Genomic DNA, 14,091 nt, shown 5'->3' on the forward strand with positions numbered 1-14,091 from the left:
CTGCCCCGAGTCCTCGCTCTGCCCCGAGTCCCCGCTCTGCCCCGAGTCCCCGCTCTGCCCCGAGACCCCGCTCTGCCCCGAGTCCCCGCTCTGCCCGAGTCCCCGAGTCCCCGCTCTGCCCCGAGTCCCCGAGTCCCCGCTCTGCCCCGAGTCCCCGCTCTGCCCCGAGTCCCCGCTCTGCCCCGAGTCCCCGCTCTGCCCCCAGTCCCCGCTCTGCCCCCAGTCCCCGCTCTGCTCCCAGTCCCCGCTCTGCCCCGAGTCCCCGCTCTGCCCCGCGTCCCCGCTCTGCCCCGCCCTGCCCCGAGTCCCCGCTGTGCACCGAGTCCCCGAGTCCCCGCTCTGCCCCGAGTCCCCGAGTCCCCGCTCTGCCCCGAGTCCCCGCTCTGCCCCGAGTCCCCGAGTCCCCGCTCTGCCCCGAGTCCCCGAGTCCCCGCTCTGCCCCGAGTCCCCGCTCTGCCCCGAGTCCCCGCTCTGCCCCGAGTCCCCGAGTCCCCGCTCTGCCCCGAGTCCCCGAGTCCCCGCTCTGCCCCGAGTCCCCGAGTCCCCGCTCTGCCCCGAGTCCCCGAGTCCCCGCTCTGCCCCGAGTCCCCGCTCTGCCCCCAGTCCCCGCTCTGCTCCCAGTCCCCGCTCTGCCCCGAGTCCCCGCTCTGCCCCGAGTCCCCGCTCTGCCCCGCGTCCCCGCTCTGCCCCGAGTCCCCGCTCTGCCCCGAGTCCCCGCTCTGCCCCGAGTCCCCGCTGTGCACCGAGTCCCCGCTCTGCCCCGAGTCCCCGCTCTGCCCCGAGTCCCCGCTCTGCGCAAGTCCCCGCTGTGCCCCGAGTCCCCGCTCCGCCCCGAGTCCCCGCTCTGCCCCAAGTCCCCGCTCTGCCCCGAGTCCCCGCTCTGCCCCAAGTCCCCGAGTCCCCGCTCTGCCCCGAGTCCCCGCTCTGCCCCGAGTCCCCGAGTCCCCGCTCTGCCCCGAGTCCCCGAGTCCCCGCTCTGCCCCAAGTCCCCGCTCTGCCCCGAGTCCCCGAGTCCCCGCTCTGCCCCGAGTCCCCCCTCTGCCCCGAGTCCCCGCTCTGCACCGAGTCCCCGCTCTGCCCCGAGTCCCCCCTCTGCCCCGAGTCCCCGCTCTGCCCCGAGTCCCCGCTCTGCCCCGAGTCCCCGCTCTGCCCCGAGTCCCCGCTCTGCCCCGAGTCCCCGCTCTGCCCCGAGTCCCCGCTCTGCCCCGAGTCCCCGAGTCCCCGCTCTGCCCCGAGTCCCCGCTCTGCTCCGAGTCCCCGCTCTGCTCCGAGTCCCCGCTCTGCTCCGAGTCCCCGCTCTGCCCCGAGTCCCCGCTCTGCCCCGAGTCCCCACTCTGCCCCGAGTCCCCGCTCTGCACCGAGTCCCCGCTCTGCACCGAGTCCCCGCTCTGCTCCGAGTCCCCGCTCTGCACCGAATCCCCGCCCTGCCCCGAGTCCCCGCTCTGCTCCGAGTCCCCGCTCTGCCCCGAGTCCCCGCTCTGCACCGAGTCCCCGCTCTGCGCCGAGTCCCCGCTCTGCGCCGAGTCCCCGCTCTGCCCCGAGTCCCCGCTGTGCCCCGAGTCCCCGCTGTGCCCCGAGTCCCCGCTGTGCCCCGAGTCCCCGCTGTGCCCCGAGTCCCCGCTGTGCCCCGGGTCCCCGCTGTGCCCCGAGTCCCCGCTCTGCCCCGGGTCCCCGCTCTGCCCCGAGTCCCCGCTCTGCCCCGGGTCCCCGCTCTGCCCCGGGTCCCCGCTCTGCCCCGGGTCCCCGCTCTGCCCCGGGTCCCCGCTCTGCCCCGGGTCCCCGCTCTGCCCCGGGTCCCCGCTCTGCCCCGGGTCCCCGCTCTGCCCCGCGTCCCCGCTCTGCCCCGAGTCCCCGCTCTGCCCCGAGTCCCCGCTCTGCCCCGAGTCCCCGAGTCCCCGCTCTGCCCCGAGTCCCCGCTCTGCCCCGAGTCCCCGAGTCCCCGCTCTGCCCCGAGTCCCCGAGTCCCCGCTCTGCCCCGAGTCCCCGCTCTGCCCCGAGTCCCCGCTCTGCCCCCAGTCCCCGCTCTGCCCCCAGTCCCCGCTCTGCCCCCAGTCCCCGCTCTGCTCCCAGTCCCCGCTCTGCCCCGAGTCCCCGCTCTGCCCCGCGTCCCCGCTCTGCCCCGCCCTGCCCCGAGTCCCCGCTGTGCACCGAGTCCCCGAGTCCCCGCTCTGCCCCGAGTCCCCGAGTCCCCGCTCTGCCCCGAGTCCCCGCTCTGCCCCGAGTCCCCGAGTCCCCGCTCTGCCCCGAGTCCCCGAGTCCCCGCTCTGCCCCGAGTCCCCGCTCTGCCCCGAGTCCCCGAGTCCCCGCTCTGCCCCGAGTCCCCGAGTCCCCGCTCTGCCCCGAGTCCCCGAGTCCCCGCTCTGCCCCGAGTCCCCGAGTCCCCGCTCTGCCCCGAGTCCCCGAGTCCCCGCTCTGCCCCGAGTCCCCGCTCTGCCCCCAGTCCCCGCTCTGCTCCCAGTCCCCGCTCTGCCCCGAGTCCCCGCTCTGCCCCGAGTCCCCGCTCTGCCCCGCGTCCCCGCTCTGCCCCGAGTCCCCGCTCTGCCCCGAGTCCCCGCTCTGCCCCGAGTCCCCGCTCTGCCCCGAGTCCCCGCTGTGCACCGAGTCCCCGCTCTGCCCCGAGTCCCCGCTCTGCCCCGAGTCCCCGCTCTGCGCAAGTCCCCGCTGTGCCCCGAGTCCCCGCTCCGCCCCGAGTCCCCGCTCTGCCCCGAGTCCCCGCTCTGCCCCGAGTCCCCGCTCTGCCCCAAGTCCCCGAGTCCCCGCTCTGCCCCGAGTCCCCGCTCTGCCCCGAGTCCCCGAGTCCCCGCTCTGCCCCGAGTCCCCGAGTCCCCGCTCTGCCCCGAGTCCCCGCTCCGCCCAGAGTCCCCGCTCTGCCCCGAGTCCCCGAGTCCCCGCTCTGCCCCGAGTCCCCGCTCTGTCCCGAGTCCCCGCTCTGCCCCGAGTCCCCGCTCTGCCCCGAGTCCCCGAGTCCCCGCTCTGCACCGAGTCCCCGCTCTGCACCGAATCCCCGCCCTGCCCCGAGTCCTCGCTCTGCACCGAGTCCCCGCTCTGCCCCGAGTCCCCGAGTCCCCGCTCTGCCCCGAGTCCCCGCTCCGCCCAGAGTCCCCGCTCTGCCCCGAGTCCCCGAGTCCCCGCTCTGCCCCGAGTCCCCGCTCTGCCCCGAGTCCCCGCTCTGCCCCGAGTCCCCGAGTCCCCGCTCTGCACCGAGTCCCCGCTCTGCACCGAATCCCCGCCCTGCCCCGAGTCCCCGCTCTGCACCGAGTCCCCGCCCTGCCCCGAGTCCCCGCTCTGCCCCGAGTCCCCGCTCTGCCCCGAGTCCCCGCTCTGCCCCGAGTCCCCGAGTCCCCGCTCTGCCCCGAGTCCTCGCTCTGCCCCGAGTCCCCGCTCTGCCCCGAGTCCCTGCTCTGCCCCGAGTCCCCGCTCTGCCCCGAGTCCCCGAGTCCCCGCTCTGCCCCGAGTCCCCGCTCTGCCCCGAGTCCCCCCTCTGCCCCGAGTCCCCGCTCTGCCCCGAGTCCCCGCTCTGCCCCGAGTCCCCGCTCTGCCCCGAGTCCCCGCTCTGCCCCGAGTCCCCGCTCTGCCCCGAGTCCCCGAGTCCCCGCTCTGCCCCGAGTCCCCGCTCTGCCCCGAGTCCCCGCTCTGCCCCGAGTCCCCGCTCTGCCCCGAGTCCCCGCTCTGCGCCGAGTCCCCGCTCTGCCCCGAGTCCCCGAGTCCCCGCTCTGCCCCGAGTCCCCGAGTCCCCGCTCTGCCCCGAGTCCCCGAGTCCCCGCTCTGCCCCGAGTCCCCGAGTCCCCGCTCTGCCCCGAGTCCCCGCTCTGCCCCGAGTCCCCGCTCTGCCCCGAGTCCCCGCTCTGCCCCGAGTCCCCGAGTCCCCGCTCTGCCCCGAGTCCCCGAGTCCCCGCTCTGCCCCGAGTCCCCGCTCTGCCCCCAGTCCCCGCTCTGCCCCGAGTCCCCGCTCTGCCCCGAGTCCCCGCTCTGCCCCGAGTCCCCGAGTCCCCGCTCTGCCCCGAGTCCCCGCTCTGCCCCGAGTCCCCGAGTCCCCGCTCTGCCCCGAGTCACCGCTGTGCACCGAGTCCCCGCTCCGCCCCGAGTCCCCGCTCTGCCCCGAGTCCCCGCTCTGCCCCGAGTCCCCGAGTCCCCGCTCTGCCCCGAGTCCCCGAGTCCCCGCTCTGCCCCGAGTCCCCGCTCCGCCCCGAGTCCCCGCTCTGCCCCGAGTCCCCGAGTCCCCGCTCTGCCCCGAGTCCCCGCTCTGCCCCGAGTCCCCGCTCTGCCCCGAGTCCCCGAGTCCCCGCTCTGCACCGAGTCCCCGCTCTGCCCCGAGTCCCCGCTCTGCCCCGAGTCCCCGCTCTGCCCCGAGTCCCCGCTCTGCGCCGAGTCCCCGCTCTGCCCCGAGTCCCCGCTCTGCTCCGAGTCCCCGCTCTGCCCCGAGTCCCCGCTCTGCCCCGAGTCCTCGCTCTGCGCCGAGTCCCCGCTCTGCCCCGAGTCCCCGCTCTGCCCCGAGTCCCCGCTCTGCCCCGAGTCCCCGCTCTGCCCCGAGTCCCCGCTCTGCCCCGAGTCCCCGCTCTGCCCCGAGTCCCCGCTCTGCCCCGAGTCCCCGCTCTGCCCAGAGTCCCCGCTCTGCCCAGAGTCCCCGCTCTGCCCAGAGTCCCCGCTCTGCCCCGAGTCCCCGCTCTGCTCCGAGTCCCCGCTCTGCGCCGAGTCCCCGCTCTGCGCCGAGTCCCCGCTCTGCGCCGAGTCCCCGCTCTGCTCAGAGTCCCCGAGTCCCCGCTCTGCGCCGAGTCCCCGCTCTGCCCCGAGTCCCCGCTCTGCCCCGAGTCCCCGCTCTGCCCCGAGTCCCCGCTCTGCCCCGAGTCCCCGCTCTGCACCGAGTCCCCGAGTCCCCGCTCTGCCCCGAGTCCCCGCTCTGCTCCGAGTCCCCGCTCTGCTCCGAGTCCCCGCTCTGCCCCGAGTCCCCGAGTCCCCGCTCTGCCCCGAGTCCCCGCTCTGCACCGAGTCCCCGCTCTGCCCCGGGTCCCCGCTCTGCCCCGGGTCCCCGCTCTGCCCCGGGTCCCCGCTCTGCCCCGGGTCCCCGCTCTGCCCCGAGTCCCCGCTCTGCCCCGAGTCCCCGCTCTGCCCCGAGTCCCCGCTCTGCCCGAGTCCCCGAGTCCCCGCTCTGCCCCGAGTCCCCGCTCTGCCCCGAGTCCCCGCTCTGCTCCGAGTCCCCGCTCTGCCCCGAGTCCCCGCTCTGCCCCGAGTCCCCGAGTCCCCGCTCTGCCCCGAGTCCCCGCTCTGCCCCCAGTCCCCGCTCTGCCCCCAGTCCCCGCTCTGCCCCCAGTCCCCGCTCTGCTCCCAGTCCCCGCTCTGCCCCGAGTCCCCGCTCTGCCCCGCGTCCCCGCTCTGCCCCGCCCTGCCCCGAGTCCCCGCTGTGCACCGAGTCCCCGCTCTGCCCCGAGTCCCCGAGTCCCCGCTCTGCCCCGAGTCCCCGCTCTGCCCCGAGTCCCCGAGTCCCCGCTCTGCCCCGAGTCCCCGAGTCCCCGCTCTGCCCCGAGTCCCCGCTCTGCCCCGAGTCCCCGAGTCCCCGCTCTGCCCCGAGTCCCCGAGTCCCCGCTCTGCCCCGAGTCCCCGAGTCCCCGCTCTGCCCCGAGTCCCCGAGTCCCCGCTCTGCCCCGAGTCCCCGAGTCCCCGCTCTGCCCCGAGTCCCCGCTCTGCCCCCAGTCCCCGCTCTGCTCCCAGTCCCCGCTCTGCCCCGAGTCCCCGCTCTGCCCCGAGTCCCCGCTCTGCCCCGCGTCCCCGCTCTGCCCCGAGTCCCCGCTCTGCCCCGAGTCCCCGCTCTGCCCCGAGTCCCCGCTCTGCCCCGAGTCCCCGCTGTGCACCGAGTCCCCGCTCTGCCCCGAGTCCCCGCTCTGCCCCGAGTCCCCGCTCTGCCCCGAGTCCCCGCTCTGCCCCGAGTCCCCGCTCTGCGCAAGTCCCCGCTGTGCCCCGAGTCCCCGCTCCGCCCCGAGTCCCCGCTCTGCCCCGAGTCCCCGCTCTGCCACGAGTCCCCGCTCTGCCCCAAGTCCCCGAGTCCCCGCTCTGCCCCGAGTCCCCGCTCTGCCCCGAGTCCCCGAGTCCCCGCTCTGCCCCGAGTCCCCGAGTCCCCGCTCTGCCCCGAGTCCCCGCTCCGCCCAGAGTCCCCGCTCTGCCCCGAGTCCCCGAGTCCCCGCTCTGCCCCGAGTCCCCGCTCTGCCCCGAGTCCCCGAGTCCCCGCTCTGCCCCGAGTCCCCGAGTCCCCGCTCTGCACCGAGTCCCCGCTCTGCACCGAATCCCCGCCCTGCCCCGAGTCCCCGCTCTGCCCCGAGTCCCCGCTCTGCCCCGAGTCCCCGCTCTGCCCCGAGTCCTCGCTCTGCACCGAGTCCCCGCTCTGCCCCGAGTCCTCGCTCTGCACCGAGTCCCCGCCCTGCCCCGAGTCCCCGCCCTGCCCCGAGTCCCCGCTCTGCCCCGAGTCCCCGCTCTGCCCCGAGTCCCCGCTCTGCCCCGAGTCCCCGAGTCCCCGCTCTGCCCCGAGTCCCCGAGTCCCCGCTCTGCCCCGAGTCCTCGCTCTGCCCCGAGTCCCCGCTCTGACCCGAGTCCCTGCTCTGCCCCGAGTCCCCGCTCTGCCCCGAGTCCCCGAGTCCCCGCTCTGCCCCGAGTCCACCCTCTGCCCCGAGTCCCCCCTCTGCCCCGAGTCCCCGCTCTGCCCCGAGTCCCCGCTCTGCCCCGAGTCCCCGCTCTGCCCCGAGTCCCCGCTCTGCCCCGAGTCCCCGCTCTGCCCCGAGTCCCCGCTCTGCCCCGAGTCCCCGCTCTGCGCCGAGTCCCCGCTCTGCGCCGAGTCCCCGCTCTGCCCCGAGTCCCCGCTCTGCCCCGAGTCCCCGCTCTGCCCCGAGTCCCCGCTCTGCTCCGAGTCCCCGCTCTGCTCCGAGTCCCCGCTCTGCTCCGAGTCCCCGCTCTGCCCCGAGTCCCCGCTCTGCCCCGAGTCCCCGCTCTGCCCCGAGTCCCCGCTCTGCCCCGAGTCCCCGAGTCCCCGCTCTGCCCCGAGTCCCCGAGTCCCCGCTCTGCCCCGAGTCCCCGCTCTGCCCCGAGTCCCCGCTCTGCCCCGAGTCCCCGCTCTGCCCCGAGTCCCCGTTCTGCCCCGAGTCCCCGCTCTGCCCCGAGTCCCCGAGTCCCCGCTCTGCCCCGAGTCCCCGAGTCCCCGCTCTGCCCCGAGTCCCCGCTCTGCCCCGAGTCCCCGCTCTGCCCCCAGTCCCCGCTCTGCCCCGAGTCCCCGCTCTGCCCCGAGTCCCCGCTCTGCCCCGAGTCCCCGCTCTGCCCCGAGTCCCCGCTCTGCCCCGAGTCCCCGCTCTGCCCCGAGTCCCCGCTGTGCACCGAGTCCCCGCTCTGCCCCGAGTCCCCGAGTCCCCGCTCTGCCCCGAGTCCCCGCTCTGCCCCGAGTCCCCGCTCCGCCCCGAGTCCCCGCTCTGCCCCGAGTCCCCGCTCTGCCCCGAGTCCCCGCTCTGCCCCGAGTCCCCGCTCTGCCCCGAGTCCCCGCTGTGCACCGAGTCCCCGCTCTGCCCCGAGTCCCCGAGTCCCCGCTCTGCCCCGAGTCCCCGCTCTGCCCCGAGTCCCCGCTCCGCCCCGAGTCCCCGAGTCCCCGCTCTGCCCCGAGTCCCCGCTCTGCCCCGAGTCCCCGAGTCCCCGCTCTGCACCGAGTCCCCGCTCTGCCCCGAGTCCCCGAGTCCCCGCTCTGCCCCGAGTCCCCGAGTCCCCGCTCTGCCCCGAGTCCCCGCTCTGCCCCGAGTCCCCGCTCTGCACCGAGTCCCCGCCCTGCCCCGAGTCCCCGCCCTGCCCCGAGTCCCCGCTCTGCCCCGAGTCCCCGCTCTGCCCCGAGTCCCCGCTCTGCGCCGAGTCCCCGCTCTGCGCCGAGTCCCCGCTCTGCCCCGAGTCCCCGAGTCCCCGCTCTGCACCGAGTCCCCGCTCTGCCCCGAGTCCCCGCTCTGCGCCGAGTCCCCGCTCTGCCCCGAGTCCCCGCTCTGCCCCGAGTCCCCGCTCTGCGCAAGTCCCCGCTCTGCGCCGAGTCCCCGCTCTGCCCCGAGTCCCCGCTCTGCCCCGAGTCCCCGCTCTGCACCGAGTCCTCGCTCTGCCCCGAGTCCCCGCTCTGCGCCGAGTCCCCGCTCTGCCCCGAGTCCCCGCTCTGCCCCAAGTCCCCGAGTCCCCGCTCTGCCCCGAGTCCCCGCTCTGCCCCGAGTCCCCGAGTCCCCGCTCTGCCCCGAGTCCCCGAGTCCCCGCCCTACCCCGAGTCCCCGCTCTGCCCCGAGTCCCCGCTCTGCCCCGAGTCCCCGCTCTGCCCCGAGTCCCCGCTCTGCCCCGAGTCCCCGCTCTGCCCCGAGTCCCCGCTCTGCCCCGAGTCCCCGCTCTGCCCCGAGTCCCCGCTCTGCCCCGAGTCCCCGCTCTGCCCCGAGTCCCCGCTCTGCCCCGAGTCCCCGCTCTGCCCCGAGTCCCCGCTCTGCCCCGAGTCCCCGTTCTGCCCCGAGTCCCCGCTCTGCCCCGAGTCCCCGAGTCCCCGCTCTGCCCCGAGTCCCCGAGTCCCCGCTCTGCCCCGAGTCCCCGCTCTGCCCCGAGTCCCCGCTCTGCCCCCAGTCCCCGCTCTGCCCCGAGTCCCCGCTCTGCCCCGAGTCCCCGCTCTGCGCCGAGTCCCCGCTCTGCGCCGAGTCCCCGCCCTGCCCCGAGTCCCCGCCCTGCCCCGAGTCCCCGCCCTACCCCGAGTCCCCACTCTGCCCCGAGTCCCAGCTCTGCCCCGAGTCCCCGCTCTGCGCCGAGTCCCCGCTCTGCCCCGAGTCCCCGCTCTGCCCCGAGTCCCCGCTCTGCCCCGAGTCCCCGCTCTGCCCCGAGTCCCCGCTCTGCACCGAGTCCCCGAGTCCCCGCTCTGCCCCGAGTCCCCGCTCTGCCCCGAGTCCCCGCTCTGCCCCGAGTCCCCGCTCTGCCCCGAGTCCCCGCTCTGCTCCGAGTCCCCGCTCTGCCCCGAGTCCCCGAGTCCCCGCTCTGCCCCGAGTCCCCGAGTCCCCGCTCTGCACCGAGTCCCCGCTCTGCACCGAGTCCCCGCTCTGCCCCGAGTCCCCGCTCTGCCCCGAGTCCCCGCTCTGCCCCGAGTCCCCGCCCTGCCCCGAGTCCCCGCTCTGCGCCGAGTCCCCGCTCTGCGCCGAATCCCCGCTCTGCACCGAGTCCCCGCTCTGCCCCGAGTCCCCGCTCTGCCCCGAGTCCCCGCTCTGCCCCGAGTCCTCGCTCTGCACCGAGTCCTCGCTCTGCACCGAGTCCCCGCTCTGCCCCGAGTCCTCGCTCTGCACCGAGTCCCCGCTCTGCCCCGAGTCCCCGCTCTGCACCGAGTCCCCGAGTCCCCGCTCTGCCCCGAGTCCCCGCTCTGCCCCGAGTCCCCGCTCTGCCCCGAGTCCCCGCTCTGCCCCGAGTCCCCGCTCTGCCCCGAGTCCCCGCTCTGCTCCGAGTCCCCGCTCTGCACCGAGTCCCCGCTCTGCCCCGAGTCCCCGCTCTGCCCCGAGTCCCCGCTCTGCCCCGAGTCCCCGCTCTGCCCCGAGTCCCCGCTCTGCCCCGAGTCCCCGCTCTGCTCCGAGTCCCCGCTCTGCACCGAGTCCCCGCTCTGCCCCGAGTCCCCGCTCTGCCCCGAGTCCCCGCTCTGCCCCGAGTCCCCGCTCTGCCCCGAGTCCCCGCTCTGCCCCGAGTCCCCGCTCTGCTCCGAGTCCCCGAGTCCCCGCTCTGCCCCGAGTCCCCGAGTCCCCGCTCTGCACCGAGTCCCCGCTCTGCACCGAGTCCCCGCTCTGCACCGAGTCCCCGCTCTGCCCCGAGTCCCCGCTCTGCACCGAGTCCCCGAGTCCCCGCTCTGCCCCGAGTCCCCGCTCTGCCCCGAGTCCCCGCTCTGCTCCGAGTCCCCGCTCAGCACCGAGTCCCCGCTCTGCCCCGAGTCCCCGCTCTGCTCCGAGTCCCCGCTCAGCACCGAGTCCCCGCTCTGCTCCGAGTCCCCGCTCAGCACCGAGTCCCCGCTCTGCACCGAGTCCCCGCTCTGCACCGAGTCCCCGAGTCCCCGCTCTGCCCCGAGTCCCCGCTCTGCCCCGAGTCCCCGCTCTGCCCCGAGTCCCCGCTCTGCCCCGAGTCCCCGCTCTGCACCGAGTCCCCGAGTCCCCGCTCTGCCCCGAGTCCCCGCTCTGCCCCGAGTCCCCGCTCTGCACCGAGTCCCCGGGTCCCCGCTCCGCCCCGAGTCCCCGCTCTGCCCCGAGTCCCCGAGTCCCCGCTCTGCACCGAGTCCCCGCTCTGCACCGAGTCCCCGCTCTGCACCGAGTCCCCGAGTCCCCGCTCTGCCCCGAGTCCCCGAGTCCCCGCTCTGCACCGAGTCCCCGCTCTGCACCGAGTCCCCGCTCTGCACCGAGTCCCCGAGTCCCCGCTCTGCACCGAGTCCCCGCTCTGCACCGAGTCCCCGCTCTGCACCGAGTCCCCGAGTCCCCGCTCTGCCCCGAGTCCCCGCTCTGCCCCGAGTCCCCGCTCTGCCCCGAGTCCCCGCTCTGCCCCGAGTCCCCGCTCTGCACCGAGTCCCCGAGTCCCCGCTCTGCCCCGAGTCCCCGCTCTGCCCCGAGTCCCCGCTCTGCACCGAGTCCCCGAGTCCCCGCTCTGCCCCGAGTCCCCGCTCTGCCCCGAGTCCCCGCTCTGCCCCGAGTCCCCGCTCTGCACCGAGTCCCCGAGTCCCCGCTCTGCCCCGAGTCCCCGCTCTGCTCCGAGTCCCCGCTCTGCACCGAGTCCCCGCTCTGCACCGAGTCCCCGAGTCCCCGCTCTGCCCCGAGTCCCCGCTCTGCACCGAGTCCCCGAGTCCCCGCTCTGCCCCGAGTCCCCGAGTCCCCGCTCTGCACCGAGTCCCCGCTCTGCCCCGAGTCCCCGCTCTGCACCGAGTCCCCGCTCTGCTCCGAGTCCCCGCTCTGCCCCGAGTCCCCGCTCTGCCCCGAGTCCCCGCTCTGCACCGAGTCCCCGAGTCCCCGCTCTGCCCCGAGTCCCCGCTCTGCTCCGAGTCCCCGCTCTGCCCCGAGTCCCCGCTCTGCCCCGAGTCCCCGCTCTGCTCCGAGTCCCCGCTCTGCCCCGAGTCCCCGCTCTGCCCCGAGTCCCCGCTCTGCGCCGAGTCCCCGCTCTGCGCCGAGTCCCCGCTCTGCGCCGAGTCCCCGCTCTGCGCCGAGTCCCCGCTCTGCCCCGAGTCCCCGCTCTGCCCCGAGTCCCCGAGTCCCCGCTCTGCCCCGAGTCCCCGCTGTGCCCCGAGTCCCCGCTGTGCCCCGAGTCCCCGCTGTGCCCCGAGTCCCCGCTGTGCCCCGAGTCCCCGCTGTGCCCCGGGTCCCCGCTCTGCCCCGGGTCCCCGCTCTGCCCCGGGTCCCCGCTCTGCCCCGGGTCCCCGCTCTGCCCCGGGTCCCCGCTCTGCCCCGGGTCCCCGCTCTGCCCCGGGTCCCCGCTCTGCCCCGGGTCCCCGCTCTGCCCCGAGTCCCCGCTCTGCCCCGAGTCCCCGAGTCCCCGCTCTGCCCCGAGTCCCCGCTCTGCCCCGAGTCCCCGAGTCCCCGCTCTGCCCCGAGTCCCCGAGTCCCCGCTCTGCCCCGAGTCCCCGCTCTGCCCCGAGTCCCCGCTCTGCACCGAGTCCCCGCTCTGCACCGAGTCCCCGCTCTGCCCCGAGTCCCCACTCTGCCCCCAGTCCCCGCTCTGCCCCCAGTCCCCGCTCTGCTCCCAGTCCCCGTTCTGCCCCGAGTCCCCGCTCTGCCCCGCGTCCCCGCTCTGCCCCGCTCTGCCCCGAGTCCCCGCTGTGCACCGAGTCCCCGAGTCCCCGCTCTGCCCCGAGTCCCCGAGTCCCCGCTCTGCCCCGAGTCCCCGCTCTGCCCCGAGTCCCCGAGTCCCCGCTCTGCCCCCAGTCCCCGAGTCCCCGCTCTGCCCCGAGTCCCCGCTCTGCCCCCAGTCCCCGCTCTGCTCCCAGTCCCCGCTCTGCTCCCAGTCCCCGCTCTGCTCCCAGTCCCCGCTCTGCCCCGCGTCCCCGCTCTGCCCCGAGTTCCCGCTGTGCACCGAGTCCCCGCTCTGCCCCGAGTCCCCGCTCTGCCCCGAGTCCCCGCTCTGCCCCGAGTCCCCGCTCTGCCCCGAGTCCCCGCTCTGCCCCGAGTCCCCGCTCTGCCCCGAGTCCCCGCTCTGCCCCGAGTCCCCGCTCTGCGCAAGTCCCCGCTGTGCCCCGAGTCCCCGCTCCGCCCCGAGTCCCCGCTCTGCCCCGAGTCCCCGCTCTGCCCCGAGTCCCCGCTCTGCCCCGAGTCCCCGCTCTGCCCCGAGTCCCCGCTCTGCCCCGAGTCCCCGCTCTGCCCCGAGTCCCCGCTCTGCCCCGAGTCCCCGAGTCCCCGCTCTGCCCCGAGTCCCCGAGTCCCCGCTCTGCCCCGAGTCCCCGCTCCGCCCCGAGTCCCCGCTATGCCCCGAGTCCCCGAGTCCCCGCTCTGCCCCGAGTCCCCGCTCTGCCCCGAGTCCCCGCTCTGCCCCGAGTCCCCGAGTCCCCGCTCTGCACCGAGTCCCCGCCCTGCCCCGAGTCCCCGAGTCCCCGCTCTGCCCCGAGTCCCCGAGTCCCCGCTCTGCACCGAGTCCCCGCCCTGCCCCGAGTCCCCGCTCTGCCCCGAGTCCCCGCTCTGCCCCGAGTCCTCGCTCTGCACCGAGTCCCCGCTCTGCCCCGAGTCCTCGCTCTGCCCCGAGTCCCCGCCCTGCCCCGAGTCCCCGCTCTGCCCCGAGTCCCCGCTCTGCCCCGAGTCCCCGCTCTGCCCCGAGTCCCCGCTCTGCCCCGAGTCCCCGCTCTGCCCCGAGTCCCCGCTCTGCCCCGAGTCCCCGCTCTGCCCCGAGTCCCCGCTCTGCCCCGAGTCCCCGCTCTGCCCCGAGTCCCCGCTCTGCCCCGCGTACCCGCTCTGCTCCGAGTCCCCGCTCTGCTCCGAGTCCCCGCTCTGCCCCGAGTCCCCGAGTCCCCGCTCTGCCCCAAGTCCTCGCTCTGCCCCGAGTCCCCGCTCTGCCCCGAGTCCCTGCTCTGCCCCGAGTCCCCGCTCTGCCCCGAGTCCCCGAGTCCCCGCTCTGCCCCGAGTCCCCCCTCTGCCCCGAGTCCCCCCTCTGCCCCGAGTCCCCGCTCTGCCCCGAGTCCCCGCTCTGCCCCGAGTCCCCGCTCTGCCCCGAGTCCCCGCTCTGCCCCGAGTCCCCGCTCTGCCCCGAGTCCCCGCTCTGCCCCGAGTCCCCGCTCTGCCCCGAGTCCCCGCTCTGCCCCGAGTCCCCGCTCTGCCCCGAGTCCCCGCTCTGCCCCGAGTCCCCGAGTCCCCGCTCTGCCCCGAGTCCCCGCTCTGCCCCGAGTCCCCGCTCTGCCCCGAGTCCCCGCTCTGCCCCGAGTCCCCGCTCTGCGCCGAGTCCCCGCTCTGCCCCGAGTCCCCGAGTCCCCGCTCTGCCCCGAGTCCCCGCTCTGCCCCGAGTCCCCGAGTCCCCGCTCTGCCCCGAGTCCCCGAGTCCCCGCTCTGCCCCGAGTCCCCGAGTCCCCGCTCTGCCCCGAGTCCCCGCTCTGCCCCCAGTCCCCGCTATGCTCCCAGTCCCCGCTCTGCCCCGAGTCCCCGCTCTGCCCCGAGTCCCCGCTGTGCACCGAGTCCCCGCTCTGCCCCGAGTCCCCGCTCTGCGCCGAGTCCCCGCTGTGCACCGAGTCCCCGCTCTGCCCCGAGTCCCCGAGTCCCCGCTCTGCCCCGAGTCCCCGCTCTGCCCCGAGTCCCCGCTCTGCGCCGAGTCCCCGCTGTGCACCGAGTCCCCGCTCTGCCCCGAGTCCCCGCTCTGCCCCGAGTCCCCGCTCTGCCCCGAGTCCCCGCTGTGCACCGAGTCCCCGCTCTGCCCCGAGTCCCCGCTCTGCGCCGAGTCCCCGCTGTGCACCGAGTCCCCGCTCTGCCCCGAGTCCCCGAGTCCCCGCTCTGCCCCGAGTCCCCGCTCTGCCCCGAGTCCCCGAGTCCCCGCTCTGCCCCGAGTCCCCGCTCCGCCCCGAGTCCCCGCTCTGCCCCGAGTCCCCGAGTCCCCGCTCTGCCCCGAGTCCCCGCTCTGCTCCGAGTCCCCGAG

General features: G+C 76.8%; 1 protein-coding gene across 1 annotated transcript in view; it reads left to right on the plus strand.

Moving 5' to 3' along the window:
• The window catches only part of map4k1 (mitogen-activated protein kinase kinase kinase kinase 1), a 154,675-nt gene that overhangs the window by 63,046 nt on the left and 77,538 nt on the right, over positions 1-14,091 (plus strand). The window lies entirely within an intron of this gene.

Source organism: Scyliorhinus torazame, chromosome 24, assembly GCF_047496885.1.
Source record: "Scyliorhinus torazame isolate Kashiwa2021f chromosome 24, sScyTor2.1, whole genome shotgun sequence".
NCBI classification, from domain to species: domain Eukaryota; kingdom Metazoa; phylum Chordata; class Chondrichthyes; order Carcharhiniformes; family Scyliorhinidae; genus Scyliorhinus; species Scyliorhinus torazame.